Source organism: Theropithecus gelada, chromosome 2 (assembly GCF_003255815.1).
Source record: "Theropithecus gelada isolate Dixy chromosome 2, Tgel_1.0, whole genome shotgun sequence".
NCBI lineage: Eukaryota > Metazoa > Chordata > Mammalia > Primates > Cercopithecidae > Theropithecus > Theropithecus gelada.
In genome coordinates, this window is record NC_037669.1 from 42,139,684 (window position 1) to 42,155,203 (window position 15,520).

At 42.9% G+C, this 15,520-nt stretch overlaps 1 pseudogene; it reads left to right on the forward strand.

The window, feature by feature from the left end:
- The first annotated feature begins 14,352 nt into the window (after nt 1–14,352).
- Nucleotides 14,353–15,520, forward strand: LOC112618460 (annotated as a pseudogene).

The window sequence follows — 15,520 nt, forward strand, 5'->3', positions numbered from 1 at the left end:
GAAGAAGAAGAACCTTACAATAGATCAGAGATCTGAATATAAAAGATGACGCTGGCCAGGCACGGTGGCTCACGCCTGTAATCCCAGCACTTTGGGAGGCCGGGGCGGGCAGATCACGAGGTCAGGAGTTCAAAACCAGCCTGGCCAATATGTTGAAACCCCATCTCTACCACAAATACAAAAATTAGCCAGGCGTGGTGGCGCGTGCCTGTAGTCCCAGCTACTCAGGAGGCTGAGGCTGGAGAATCACTTGAACCCGGGAGGCGGAGGTTGCAGTGAGCCGAGACCACGCCACTGCACTCTGGCCTGGGCAACAGAGCAAGACTCTGTCTCAAAAAAAAAAAGAAAAGAAGAAGAAGCTAAACCATATAAATACTAGAAGAAATCAACAGTGAATTATTAACTTTCTGTGACTCCAAATCCAGATTCAGTAAAAGAAAATACTTATTGATAAATTTGACTACATAAAAATAAAAAATTGTCACATCACAAAAAAGAGCACCAAGGCAAAGTTAAATGACAAATCACTAAGAGAAAAATATTTGCAACATCTATCATAGATGATGGGCGATACCCCAAAACCCAATATAAAAATGGGCAAAAAACATGAACACACCATTACATGAAGTTAAGAAAAAGGCTGTGGAGCTGAGCAGGCTCCTGTCCTGATAGGTTATAAGCAAAGTTAGGACCATCTCTCTTTTAATAAAAAGAGAAATAATCAAGCTGCAAGGGCTTTTATGTCAGATTGTTTTAAGACACATCTGAGGGATACTTAACTGGAAATAACAGACTGAGTTAGGAAGCTGCTACATAGCCTGACAACAGGGTTAGTTTTATCAATGATTAATAACAATTGAAGTCTTAGGATAACACCAAATCGTATTTGCGAGCTTCTATCTGGCTTTAAAAGTAACTAAGTAAGAATGTATGCTTAACTTTGAAAAAACAGCTCTTTCTGTTTCTAACACTTGATCAGACAGCATAATGATCTCTTTAGGCAACGATTCCTTGTTAAGCGGCTGGAGTTAAGGTTCCTTCCAACCACTAGATCCTGTGAGACTACGATAATTCTGTGATAGCCCAGTGGAGAAAGCATAACAGAGGTGCCATTGGCCACTTGGTGGCAATACATCCTAATTGCATGTAAAGTTCTTAAATGGTAATAAACAGCCTGCTAACAGACTTGGAAGCTAATTTATAAAGACATTTCAGGCAGTTTACAAGGTGCCTTAGTTGGAAAGATCAGCTAAATGCTTAATATCCTTTAAAGGTGCTTTAGAAGCAAAGCAAAACATACCTTGTGTTTGCCAAAAATATTTGTGGTTACACTCTAGAAAATTCTATTAGGAAATATCTTTGGAGCTAGAAAAGGTTCAAAAGGAAAGTAAAACTGCTGACATAGGAGCAATAACCAAAAAATACATAGACAGTAAAGAGATTTCATTAATAATATTAAGAACCTACCACTGTGTAGTCATCTGAGCTGGAACAAATCAGTTAAACTTTCAGGACTTCAATTTCCTTGCCTGAACTGTGAGCTAGCTCAGAGGTCAGCAAATGTTTTCCATAAAGCACCAGGTAAAACCTTGCAGGCCAGCAGGGTGCAGTGGCTGGCACTGTAATCCCAGCTACTCAGCAAGCTGAGGTGGCAGGCTTGCTTGAGTCCAGGAGTTGGAGCCTGCAGCGAGGTATAATTGTGCTACTCCACTCCAGCCTGGGCAACAGAATGAGACTGTCTCTGAAAAGAACACTTTTAAATGAAAAAAAACTTTGCAGGCCATATGCTGTTTGTTGCAACTTCTCAACTGTCATTGTAGCATGAAAGCAGCAATTAACAATACATGGCTGTGTTCCAACAAAACTTCATTGGTGGACACTGAAATTTGAATTATACATAGTTTTCACACATTATGAAATACAACTCTTTCGATTTCTTTTCAACCGCTTAAAAATATAAAAACTATTGTTTGACGGCTATTTAAAACAAAACAAAACAAGCAGCTAGACTAGATTTGACTCACGGAGCTGTAGTTTGCGAACCATTGGGCTAGATGTTCTCTAAACTCCAGCTTTATGTCTTTGTTGATTAAACTGGTATTGATTCCTTATTTAGCTAACACTAGGTTTATATGTATTTTACACTATCTTGCACGTTTTTCTACAGCCTAAAGCCGTTTCTCAATCTTGATTTACTTATATCCCCATTAAACAAGAATTTAAAAGATGTCACATCTTTTATACAGCTCATATTATTTGAAAAGTAGTTATCTTTGTTCTTCCAAATATGTATGTGGGTTTCCAAATTTTACATGTCCTTCTTCCTGCCTGTCTTCACCACAGAATCCCAGAATTATCCTCATGTGTCTAAGAATCACTGCCTTATGGTTGTTTAGACTTGAAAATTCCCAACTGGAAAGCCCCTAAAAAACCTCACTTCTCTTTTCTACTGAAAAAAAAAAATAGTTTTCCACTAAGTCTGCTGTAAATGAGAATGGCTAACTTAGACTTACTTCATGGAACAGCGAGTTCCAGGTAAGAGCTCTACTTGACCTTCTGTTCGTCCTTTCTTCCACACGGTCAGAATCTGAAGTATGAGCCGAAACAGGAATCCATGCATTCGTTCTTCTCCCCTATTCACCCGTGAGAACACCCATCTTTCCACCAAGATCTGATCAGTTGGATGGCCACGTAACTGGTTCTAATAGCTACAAGAATAAAATGTTGGAAATTTACACTTATGGTCAGTCTGTGCAAAAATTCCTGTAAATGGTAGAGAAGAGAAAGAAGCTAGCTGCTTTTAGACCCATACCTGGTGACAGGCAGCCTTAAAGCTACTTCTAGAAGGAGACAGGTTATAAAATGCCCCATCTCCATGAATAAGTCTTTCGAGCTTAGGGAGCTTCGTTGCTAAAGAGGAGAAGCCCTGGGGGAATGCACATTGAGTGCCCTCAGTAAGCCAGGAACCGTGCAGCATTTGGTCACAGCGTCTCTCCTATTATGAAGTCAGTGGGGACTTTTAACACCTTTAGGACAGCTGAGGAATCATCTGCCTGGACACAGCTGGAAGCTACTTCACCTTTGGAGTTTTACTACCACCCTTCTTTGCTCCAGGCCTCAGAGTTCTCTGTGCATTTATTTCCTTCCACTTAACTGGGACAATATTCTCAAGTTTTACTTCCATTTCAAGCAGACATCTTGTCTACACTCTCTCCATTCTAGAATTTCATGTCTTACAAACAGAAAGTAGAAAGTCTTGCAGACTTCTGCTTTCTAACATGCAACATCTCCCTCTTGTGACAATGAGGACAGACTGACCACCAGCTTTAATGGGGGAAAGGCCAGGGAGAAGTTCAAGAAGAATAAAAATGCAGGGAAATACCTGAAATATTATCCAGCCACATGTTTACTTTTCAGTACTTATATAGGTTCTTAGATGACTTGCTTGCACAATTTAATATCTATAATCATCACCCCATCTACTGAAATTAATTGGCAAATACACTTTCTACTTCTAACCCCATTTTCCTCAACTAAGTGCTTCTCTCTACTCTGGCCCTATATTTCCATAGTAGAGTAAGATCACTTGACAAAATTTTATGCAGCTGTTAAATGTCACATTGAGGAAGAATATGTGATAATATTCACAATAAAAATAATAAAGGTAGTAGGAACGATAAAATCACAATTTTATAATGTCTATACTTAAATGTAGCCTTTAGAAAAAGGTTGCAAAATTCCTCACCAGAATTTTAAAACGTGTCTCTCAGTGGTGAAATTACAAGTGGGATTATTTTTTTTTTTTTTTTTTTTTTTTTTGAGACGGAGTCTCGCTCTGTCGTCCAGGCTGGAGTGCAGTGGCCAGATCTCAGCTCACTGCAAGCTCCGCCTCCCAGGTTTACGCCATTCTCCTGCCTCAGCCTCCCAAGTAGCTGGGACTACAGGCGCCTGCCACCTCGCCCGGCTAGTTTTTTGTATTTTTTAGTAGAGACGGGGTTTCACCGTGTTAGCCAGGATGGTCTCGATCTCCTGACCTCGTGATCCTCCCGTCTCGGCCTCCCAAAGTGCTGGGATTACAGGCTTGAGCCACCGTGCCCAGCCACAAGTGGGATTATTGTAATAACGATTTTCTTTTCATATGTTCAAATATTTCTGAAACTGCCTTTACAAAATTATAACTGAGAAAATTACGACAGTGAAAGAAATCAGACCTAACCGACTCTACCTCGCTTCTAACCTTTAAGTTGTCCTTGTTCATTCTTAAGCATAGGCCAAGTTAACTTTCGGAAAGAATTCAGTTCATGGTTTGACTCTGAAACAAAATTGATAATAGCTCTTTCTGAAAAGACCTTCTCCTGTCTAGGGGCCAGTCTGTCTTTGTAGGACTAACAAAGTAACTACAAGATTAGAAATTACAGTTTAAGGGTCATGTAGTTGTTGGCTCTGAGTCTGAACCTCCCCAAATTGTTCCTAGGGATAATATCATTATTGTAAAACCTAAGATGAGTGCTTGAGATATTTTGGAGACCCTGCACTCGATGGATCAGGTGAGACTAACCAGACCGGCAATCTGGCTCAACCAGTGCTGCCATCCCACCCAGGAACAGAAAACGGCAAGAAAAATTCACTTCAACTCCTTATGATTCCATCTCCATCCTGACCAATCAGCACTCCCCACTTCCCAAGCCTCTACCCACCAAATTATCTTTAAAAACTCTGATCTTGGCCAGGCGCGGTGGCTCACACATGTAATCTCAGCACTTTGGAAGGCCGAGACAGGCAGATCACAAGGTCAAGAGATCAAGACCATCCTGGCCAACATGTTGAAACCCCGTCTCTATTAAAAATACAAAAATTAGCCAAGCATGGTGGCATGGGCCAGTAGTCCCAGCTACTCAGGAGGCTGAGGCAGGAGAATTGTTTGAATCCGGGAGGCAGAGGTTGCAGTGAGCGGATATCATGCCACTGCACTCCAGCCTGGCAACCGAGCAAGACTCCGTCTCTAAATAAATAAATAAATAAATAAAAGACAATACTTATCCAAGTTTAATGTGTGTAGGACTCACCTGGGGAAACTTTATTGCAGGGTGCGGTGGTTCATGCCTGTAATCCCAGTACTTTGGGAGGCCGAAGCGGGCGGATCACCTGAGGTCGGGAGTTCGAGACCAACCTGATCAACGTGGAGAAACCCCATCTCTACTGAAAATAGAAAAATTAGCCGGGCGTGGTGGCACATGCTGGAGGCTGAAGCAGGAGAATCGCTTGAACCTGGGAGGCAGAAGTTGCGGTGAGCCGAGAGCATGCCATTGCACCCCAGCCTGGGCAATAAGAGCGAAACTCCGTCTAAAAAAAACCAACCTCTGATCCCCAAATGCTCAGGGAGACTGGTTTGAGTAACAATGAAACTCTGGTCTCCCACACAGCCGACTCTACGTGAATTACTCTTTCTCCATTACAATTCCCCGTCTTGATAGGGCTGTGTCTGGACAGCGGACAAGGCGAACCCATTGGGCAGTTACGTTTCTACAATGCACATGTGCTATTTTTATAATCAGAGAAATACTATTTTTAAAACTAAAGCATTTATTGAAGTATGATTTGTACACTATGTATATGCTGTACTTCAAAAAATGGTTTTAAAAATACAAGAGCAGGGATCTCCAATGACGAGAATAATAAAGAAAAGAAACCTTCCCTGAGATTATCTCAGTCTCTGGCTGGGCTTTCTTGCTCACCAAGGACATTGTTTATACTAGTTAAATTTCCTGTCTGTCCCATGGAAAATGTACTATCTTATTTTTTTTAATTCTCAGCTATTAATGTGCTTAATAAAAACATTTTTCAAATCATACGTATACTAATTACTGATCCAAAGAGAGACTGTACTACAAATGTACTGTCTCCTCACAAATGACTACAGAACCAGGAAGTAACCTTGATGTGTCATATAGATGATGAATGTCCTGGCTCGCTGGTTGAGTCATGAAGAACCTGTTGGGTAAATCTGGTCTAACTACCTGTCCTAGACTTTGTAACTGCTGGCCCCACCCTCTCTCTCCAGGCTCTGCTGTGTCTCATTTGTTTCAGGAGAAATCTGACAGCCTCACCTTCTCACATAGGCTTGCAGGTCAGATAAGGTAGAGGAATGGTATCAGAAGTAGGAACAGCACTGGTCTTAGGCATCACTAGTGAAAAATTATGAATGTGAGTAAGAAGAGCTCCCCTGTCACTGCCAAATCTGGGCCTGACTTCTCTTATAATTACTTTACTTTTCTTATGTCTGACTCAGTTATCTTTACCTCCACTTGGAGTCTTTTTTATTTTTATTTTTTATTTTTTGAGATGGAGTCTCACTCTGTCGCCAGGCTGGAGTGCAGTGGTGCAATCTCGGCTCACTGCAACCTCTGCCTCCTGGGTTCAAGTGATTCTCCTGTCTCAGCCTCCTGAGTAGCTGGGACTACAGATATCTGCCACCACGTCCAGCTAATTTTTTTGTATTTTTAGTAGAGATGGGTTTCACCATGTTGGCCAAGATGGTCTCGATCTCTTGACCTCGTGATCTGCCCACCTCCGCCTCCTAAAGTGCTGGGATTACAGCCATGAGCCACCGTGCCCAGCCTGGAGTCTTAAAGTGGTTTGCATCAATCCACGATGCCATGCCCCTTCTGTCCTCTGGTTTGGGGGTGGCTGTGTAACCCCAGTAGCAGAAGAGGGATGTTTCTGTGATTTGGGCTGAGCACTGTAACTGATTAATATTCTTTTAATCCTGATCTCTGACATTCACTCTGCAGGGAAAGCCTCCAAACTTTACCCTGGATCTCTAGGCCTAGCAGACTTGAGGTTAACACTAGTTTAACCTCCAGGATTTTAACCATCTCCAATGTGTTCATTCATTCAACTATTGAATGTCTGAAATGTGTGCGACACTCTGCTAGGCACTGGGGATACAATGGTGAACAAAACAGACATAGTCCCTGCCTATGAAGTTTATGGCTTAGACAGAGGTACAAGCCAAAACAAAAACAAAAAGAACACTCCAAAAAAGCAAACCAGGAATTCCAGTAGATTGTGGTAAGAGCTCTAATGACAATGTGCAACAGGAGTATACAGCACAGGCACAAGGATGCGGTGGGTAGGAGGATGTGTCCCGGGGAAGAGACATCTCAGCTGAGTCCTTGTGTTAATCTGCTAGATCTGCATTACAAAGTACCCCGGACTGGGTGGCTTAAACAACAGAAATTTATTTTCTCACTCTAGAGGCTAGATGTTTGAGATCAAGGTGTGGCAGGGTTTATTTCTGCTGAGGCCGCACTCCCTGGCTCATCATCCCATCTGCTCCCTGTGTCTTCACATGCTATTCCCTCTGTGCTTTTGTGGCCTAATTTTCTCCTCTTATGAGGATACCAGTCATATTGAACTACAGACCACCCTAATGACCTCAGGTGAACCTAATTACCTCTTTAATGACACTATATTCAAATACAGTCACACTGTGAGGTACTGCAGGTTAGGACTTCAACATATGAATTTAGGTGGGGACACAGTTCAACCCGTAACAGGCATAAAGGATCAATAGAAATCAGCCTGACAAATGGAAGCAAAAGGAAGTGTTTCCAACCTAAGCAAAGAGGCAAGAGGAATAAGGCACCTTAGGAGAGCTTGACAGGAGCCAGGTCAGAGAAGGCTGTGCTAAAGAGTGAGAAGTACACTCTAAGGATAATGGATAACTATTGAAGGGCTTCCATTAAGGAAACAATATAATTGGCTTTGCTTTCTAGAAGAAATATTTGGATATTGTGTGAGGAAAGAGGAACATGATTGAAGGAGGAGGCCAGGGGAAGCTATTGCTATTCTTCAGTGGTGAGATAACCACGGCCTGAGCCAGGGTGGTACAGGCCAGATGGACGGAAGTGAAGGGAGTCGATGTAACTGACAAGCTCTGGAAATTCCTGGATGAGAGGGCTGAGCATCAAGGAAGAGTGGAGGATAACACCCATCTTTCTAACTTGGGAAATGAGAAGAACAAGCCATGGACTGTGAAAGGATGAGAACGTGCAGGAGAAGGTGAAGGGGTCAGTCGGAAGTAGACCCTGTAACCAAGAGACCACCCAATATTATCCACCCAACATCTCTACTAAGTGCCACATTTTACATTATGAAAGGAAAGAAGAAAAACTACTTAGGTATCCAACCTGGCTTGGTTTTGGTTATGAGACTTTTATCTCTTCTATTTCAAATATTGAAAAATTAACCCAAAAATCCAAATGCATCCTTCTATCCTGTTTTACTTTCTTCATCTCCCTTTATATTTCTAGACCCTTCACAATGCAGCTGAGGACACAAAATATAAGGATGATTGCTATAGTTTATAAGATATCTGGAAACAAAAATATGATGTTTCCATTTAGGAACACTAACTACACATATACCAGACACAGAGTTAAATTTTCTACATACATTTTCCATTTAATTCTCACAATCCTGTGAGGTAGTTAATTACCTCCATTTTACAGACAAGGAAACAGATGCTCAGAAAGGTGAAGTCACCTGCCCAGGTTTACAGAGCTATGCAGATTATTGATCTCAGCTGTCCCTCACTCCAAAGTCCGTGCTATTAACTGCTGTGCTACTCTACCTCCAGCAAGCCCTCCTTCGAGAACTGGGATGAAGTTAAAGCCATTCCACAAAAGCCTTCTTTTTTTCATACCTCTTTTTACTAAAAAATAATAAAGTATTATTAGTAAAAACGTCCAATGAACTTGAGCTCCATTTTAGAATACAGTAGGAATAATGCTCCTGGAACTGTGCAACCCAGCAGGTCCATAACTGTGCTCGCTGGGATCAAGCTACCAGGCCTCAGGCTTAATTCAGGCCATGTATAGAGACTGCCAGCCAACTCACTTACACGAACAGACTTGATGAGTTTCTGATCAAACTGTCCAAGCATCTGGGCCATCCCTTGGCCAGCAATGCAGAGAAATTGGAGCCCTGTAATCATCAGGGAATATAACCTTGAACTCCTGGCTGTCCTGTTGTGTTTTCTTTACTTTGGATTTTTTTTTTTTTTTAGACAGAGTCTTACTCTGTTGCCCAAGCTGGAGTACAGTGGCGTGATCTCAGCTCACTACAACCTCTACCGCCCAGGTTCAAGTGATTCTCCTGCCTCAGCCTCCTGAGTAGCTGAGACTACAGGCAGGTGCCACCGTGCCTGGCTAATTTTTGTATTTTTAGTAGAGATGGGATTTCACTATATTGGCCAGGCAGGTCTTGAACTCCTGACCTCGTGATCCACCCGCCTCAGTCTCCCAAAGTGCTGGGATTACAGGCGTGAGCCACTGCACCTGGCCTACTTTGGATTCTTAAAGGAAGACCATTTAAACTGGCAACAAAGTCTAGTCTCAGTCCTCTGATTAACAAACACTGTAACCCAAACTGATCCTTAGTTTCCTCAGCTGCAAAATGGAAAACTTGACCAAGACATGTTTTTCCAATGACCTTTAAGGACTCCAGAAGTCCATGTTAGCTGGTTGCCCTCTTCTCCCAATGAGAAAGTGGTGAGATCTATGAATTTGTTCACATATTTGCTGGGCAGCTGCTGTGTTTCATAATCTAGGAGATGTGATGGCTAACAGTCAAGACAACAGTTTCTGCCATGGAAGAGATTATAATCAGATCAGCAAGAAGATAAACAGAAAAATATGTGTAATAACTGAGATAACAGGAATATGTCATACAAACCGAGAACTATAGGAAACCACAGAAGGCTCTGGGTGGTGTGGTTTTTGAAAGCAGTATTGCACATAGATTAACGGAGAACAGAAGGAATCACATCCTTGTCAAGGGGCATTGTATGAACAAGGAGACAGGAGCAAGAATGAGAATGAGAAAGAAGTGCAAGAGGATCTAAGAAAACCCAGCTAGAGAGAAACTCTGAGAGAGAATCTGGTTCAAGAAGACCTGTGAGTACTTGGAGGCTATTCTTAAAATTGTAAATGAATTTGATAGATGACAGGAAGTACCCAAGTTAGGAAGCAATTATTTTTTCAGTGTATGAGAAAGAGCTTGGTTTTCAGGAGAAACTAGAAGGGTAGGATCCAACCAGGGAGTGTCAACAATAAGCCAATAAGAGGTTGAAAGCTTTAAGGGAGTGATAGCTGTGAAAACAGCAAGGAAGGGTGAAATTGAAAGACTTTGCAGAGTCATAACTGCCAGTACGTTTGCATAATTCCTGGCATATTTCCCCTCAGTTTCTACGCAGTAAGCTTTTACGTTGTAAATTGCCAACATCTTAGAAGTATTACGCCAAGACCTCATTTGTTTAGTGTAATGTAAGGTTTGGGTTACTAATACGCTATTTCAGTCCTTAAAGTGTCCTCTGTAAGAATCCAGTTTTTCTAAATATCAATGGATACAAAAAAATTAGAAGTTTAAAGTTTAACTCTCCCTTCTCTTCTCTCCTTGTGGCTGTGTCAGTGCAGGCAAAAAGGAACCCTAGAAGGATCCAAGTGGAAATGACATAGAAGATAATGATAATCCCATGAAGTGGTGAAGCTATAACCACCACCTGTCCCTGTTGATTAAAGAGCTCCACCTGCCTAGGCCCAGCATCCTCAACTAGGATTGGGGGTAGGCCATTGGGCTAGGACAAAACTTTGCAGGACTGACACATTACAGGCCCCCGCGTAGTATATAATAGAAGTGCTGCAACAGGAACCCAGAATCCACCTGCACCCACCTCAATATGAGTAGCACGTGTTGCCAACATCTGCTTTGGCTCTTTCCTTCAGCTGTTTTCATGTGTTTTCTCTTTGTAAAAATGGCTTCCACCTACCAGTGGACTACTTTTCCAGATTCCCACCTTTTCACCTCCCTCCTGCCTCTATAAACTTAGGACACCAACATTGTAAGTTACTAGGCTTCTAAATTTAATACATATGAGAATCACCTAGGGAGCTCTTTTTGAAATGCAGATTCCTCAAGAGATTGTAATTTAATTAATCAAACAATGGGACTCAGGAATCTGTAGTGAACAGGCATCCTAGCTGACTCTGGTGTCGGTGGTTCCCAGCCCAACTTACCAGAGCACTGCAAAGTTGAACCTAGCAGCATAATTAATCCATGCTAAAGCCAAACTCATAAATGAACATTTATCAAGAAGTCTTTGAGAGCATGGTTCTATGATTATGTATGAGTCTTAGGGCTCATTTTTCCTAGGGTGTAAACAAAGTCACACTGGGAGAGCCTATGATCCCAGTGTATATTTCTGGCAGGGCATAATTTTCTCTATAGGGACAGGCACAGCAACATTGATTGTATAACGTTACTCCACCCTGGAATTTACTATTAGTCATAAAAACTGAGGCAACTCCAGTATTGCTGGTTCATTTGATGAGTATACAGGGTGGGAAGGCCTCTACGATAACTTCTTTCTCCCCTAAAGGGCAAAAATGCAACTCAACTCACAATCCAGGCTACTGAGCAAAGGTTTGAATGACCCCTGAGCCCATACAAGCTTCTCTACATTGTTCTGAGAGGACCCAAAAGCCACTGGTGTTGTTGAGACCACTGGTTCCTTTGTCCTGAAGAGAAGAGGGAGAGAAATGATTGCTGCTACACTCACTTTGAAGTGAGAAAAGTTGTGGGTGGCTGAAAATTTTACTCTGGAAAGATGTTAGGTAGCTCGTTGTTTCTACAGCCCTGCAAACTATGCTCCTGATACAGAGTGCAGCAAGTGGGGCGGGGAAGTGCTGGGAAGGGAAAGGCATAGTCCCCGGCTGGGGCTCCAGCCCCAGACCTGTGCCCACAGACCTAGGTGAGGACAGGCATTTGTTTTCATGCCCAAATATTGCATTTCCCAAGACCACCCTGGGCTGCCATGCTCCTATCCTGTGCCTACAAAAACTCCAAGATCCTAGCGGGCACACACACAAGCAGCTGGACATCAAGAGGAACACACCAATGGCTGAGGACACAAGCAACTGGAAGTTGAGAGGAACACACCAGCATAAGAGCCGACAGGGACCGGCAGATGCCGGAGAGGAACACACCAGCATAAGAGCACACCCACAGGCACTGACAGACTTCGGCAGGCCATCGACTGGTGGAACAATGCAGAGTTTGGCTGGGCTGGTCAGAGAAAAGCCCAGCTGCTGGGAAGCCCAACTGCAGGGGAAAACCACCGTCCCACTCCAGCCCCCTTCTGGCCTTACCATCTACCTCGCTGAGAGCTACCACTCAATAAAAATCCTTGCACTCATTCTCCAAGCCCACATGTGATCGGATTCTTCTGGTATACCAAGGCAAAAACCTGGGGATACAGGACGCCCTCTGTCCTGATGATGAGTCAAAGGGTCTAATAGAGCTGATTGGCACAAGCTACCTACAGACAGCAAAGCTAAAAGAGCTCTTTGTAACACACACCCACTGGGGCTTCAGGAGCTGTCAGCATTCACCCCTAGATGCTACCGTGGGGTCGGAGCCCCACAACCTATCCGTCTGCAAGCTCCCCTTAGAGGTTTGAGCAGCTGGGCACTTAAGAAGTGAGCCACTCCCCCTGTCACACACCCTGTGAGGGGGACAAGGGAACTTTTCCTGTTTCACTCCCACCCCTCACCCTCTGTGTCCTGGCACCCAGAGAGGAGCCCTAGGGCAGGCACTCCCCCAGCCTTGTTGGCTTTAGTTATGTTCATCCCATCTTCCATCTTCATTCTCAGTGCATCTGCGTAAGCCTCATTGAAGTTAGCCAAGTCCGGGACCACAGAAGCAGATATGGGTTAAACAATCCCCTCACATTCCAATCCCAGCCTTTCTTTCCCCTAAAGCATCTCCATCCCTAACTCACTGCAAAGTACTAACCTTTAACTCACGGAGGCTCAGAACTCACCTTTTGGGGATCTCCTTATGGCCTCACTCCCTGGTTGTTACTGACAACCAGCCCCAGTGGAAAGCCAGAGCCCTCTGTGGCCAGAATGATTTTTTTTTAATTTGCCTTGTCTTGGCTACAATTATTTTTACTTTTTACAATAAAAAAGTTTTTCCTGTACTTTTAGGAATTTTCTATAGCCTGAGAAGTCAAGGATAGCAAAGAAACTCCAAGTGGCTAGAATACCATGACCCCAATAATTAGTATGTGGTTAGCTAAGAGATGTAAATTCATATGTACATTATACCTTTTGAGAAATAACTATCAGCTCAATTAAAGATAATCATTAAAGAAAATTTAATGCAAACTGTGTATATGTATTTGAGACAGGGTCTCACTCTGTTGCCCAGGCTGCAGTGCAGTGGTGTCATCATAGCTCACTGTAACCTTGAGCACTTGGGCTCAAATGATCCTCCTGCCTCAGCCTCCCAGGGAGCTGGGACTTACAGGTATGCACCACCATGACTGGTTTACATTTTTTGTTTGTTTGTTTGTTTGTTTTTTGTAGAGACAAGGTCTCACTGAGTTGCCCAGGCTGGTCTCAAACTCCTGCCCTCAAGCAACCCTGCCACCCTGGCCCCCTAAAGTGCTGGAATTATAGGTATGAGCCCCTGTTTGAGGATGAACTGTATATTTAAAAACAGTTTATAATCTAGAGAAAACGTAAGTAAATATAAATAGCTATATGTTTAGATACATTTTTGTTGAGTTCTCAACATTTCTCTAGAATTATTTAATCCAACATTATTTTTCCAATATTATAAAACTTCCTCCTGCCTTGTGCAGCAACTTTTGAACTGTCATCCTTGCCAACTTTAGGCTGTTGAAATGGATATAGGCAGGTTCCTAGACAAGAATGGAAGTAGAATAGACTCTTGTGGTTTAACAAATCAGAACAAGTTTTTAAATCAAAGAAACGCCGCCGGCTTTACACGTAAGTTGAGAGGTGATCACCTAATTGATGTGATGCATGGATGCTATAAACCACCTTACTTCCCAGAGTGTATTTGCTCACCTCATGCATAAAATTTCACCATTCTATTTCTTCATCTTAAAGCACTTACTCAGTCAAAATGTAGATACCCATAAGATTTTTTTACATGTACTGTTTTGCAAAAGATTTGCAGAATCTTTTCTAAGAGTTCATTCTATTTTTTTTTTTGTCATATCCTTTAGACTCAGTAAGAGTCCATTTTAATAGATGACAGAGGAAAAGTAGAAGAGGATAGATACATCTACGGGGATTGGTGAAAGGATAGAAATCTGAGAGCCTGATGGTTTTGACTTCAGCAATCCATAAATTCATTAAGCCTGGAACTTAATGCCTTTACCAACAGAAGAATTATATACACAGATTCATCCATTAGCTAACTCTTTTATGCCAATAGACACCGCCGAGGAAGCATAAAGTCTTTCTTCCCACTGCTGTCATGTCTAAGTCAGAGTCTCCTAAAGAACCCAAACAGCTGCAGACACTCTTCATCTGAGAGTTGAGCTTTGAAACAATCGACGAGACTCTGAAGAGCCGTTCTGAGCAATGGGGAACGCTCACCAACTGTGTGGTAATGAGAGATCCCAACACCAAGCACTCCAGGGGCTTTGGGTATGTCACATATGCCCTTGTGGAGGAGGTGGATGCAGCCATGAATGCAAGGCCACACAAGGAGGATGGAAGAGTTGTGGAACCAAAGAGAGCTGTCTCAAGAGAAGATTCTCAGAGACTAGGTGCCCACTTAACTCTGAAAAAGATATTTGTTGGTGGCATTAAAGAAGACTGAATAACATCCCCTAAGAGATTATTTTGAAGAGTATGGGAAGAATTGAAGTGATTGAAATCATGACTGACGGAGACAGTGGCAAAAAGAGGAGCGTTGCTTTTGTAACCTTTGGCAAAAGGAGGGGCTTTTGTTTTTGTAACCATGGCTCCGTAGATAAGATTGTCATTCAGAAATACCATACTGGGAATGGCCACCGCTGTGAAGTAAAGAAAGCCCTGTAGTAGCAAGAGATGGCCAGTTTTTCATCTAGCCAATGAGGCTGCAGTGGTTCTGGAAACTTTGGTGGTGGTCATGGAGGTGGTTTTGGTGGGAATGACAACTTTGGTCACAGAGGAAACTTCAGTGCTTGTGGTGCCTTTGGTGGCAGCTGTGGTGATGGTGGATATGGAGGCAATTAGGATGGCTATAATGGATTTGGTAATGATAGTGGTTATGAAGGAGGCAGCCCTGGTTACTCTGGAGGAAGCAGAGGCTATGGAAGTAGTGGACAGGATTCTGGAAACCAGGGCAGTGGCTATGGTGGGGGTGGCAGCCGTGACAGCTATAACAATGGAGGAGGCGTACGTGACTTTGGTGGTGAGAGTGGAAGCAATTTGGGAGGGCATGGAAGCTACAGTGATTTCTGAAAAAATAACAATCAATCTTAAAATTTGTACTCATGAAGGGAGGAAACTTTGGAGGCAGAATCTCTGGCCCCTATGGTGGTGGAGACGAATACTTTGCCAAACCACATAACCAAGGTGGCTATGGCAGTTCCAGCAAGAGCAGTAGCTATGGCAATGGCAGAAGATTTAAAATCCTGCCAGGAAACAAAGCTTAG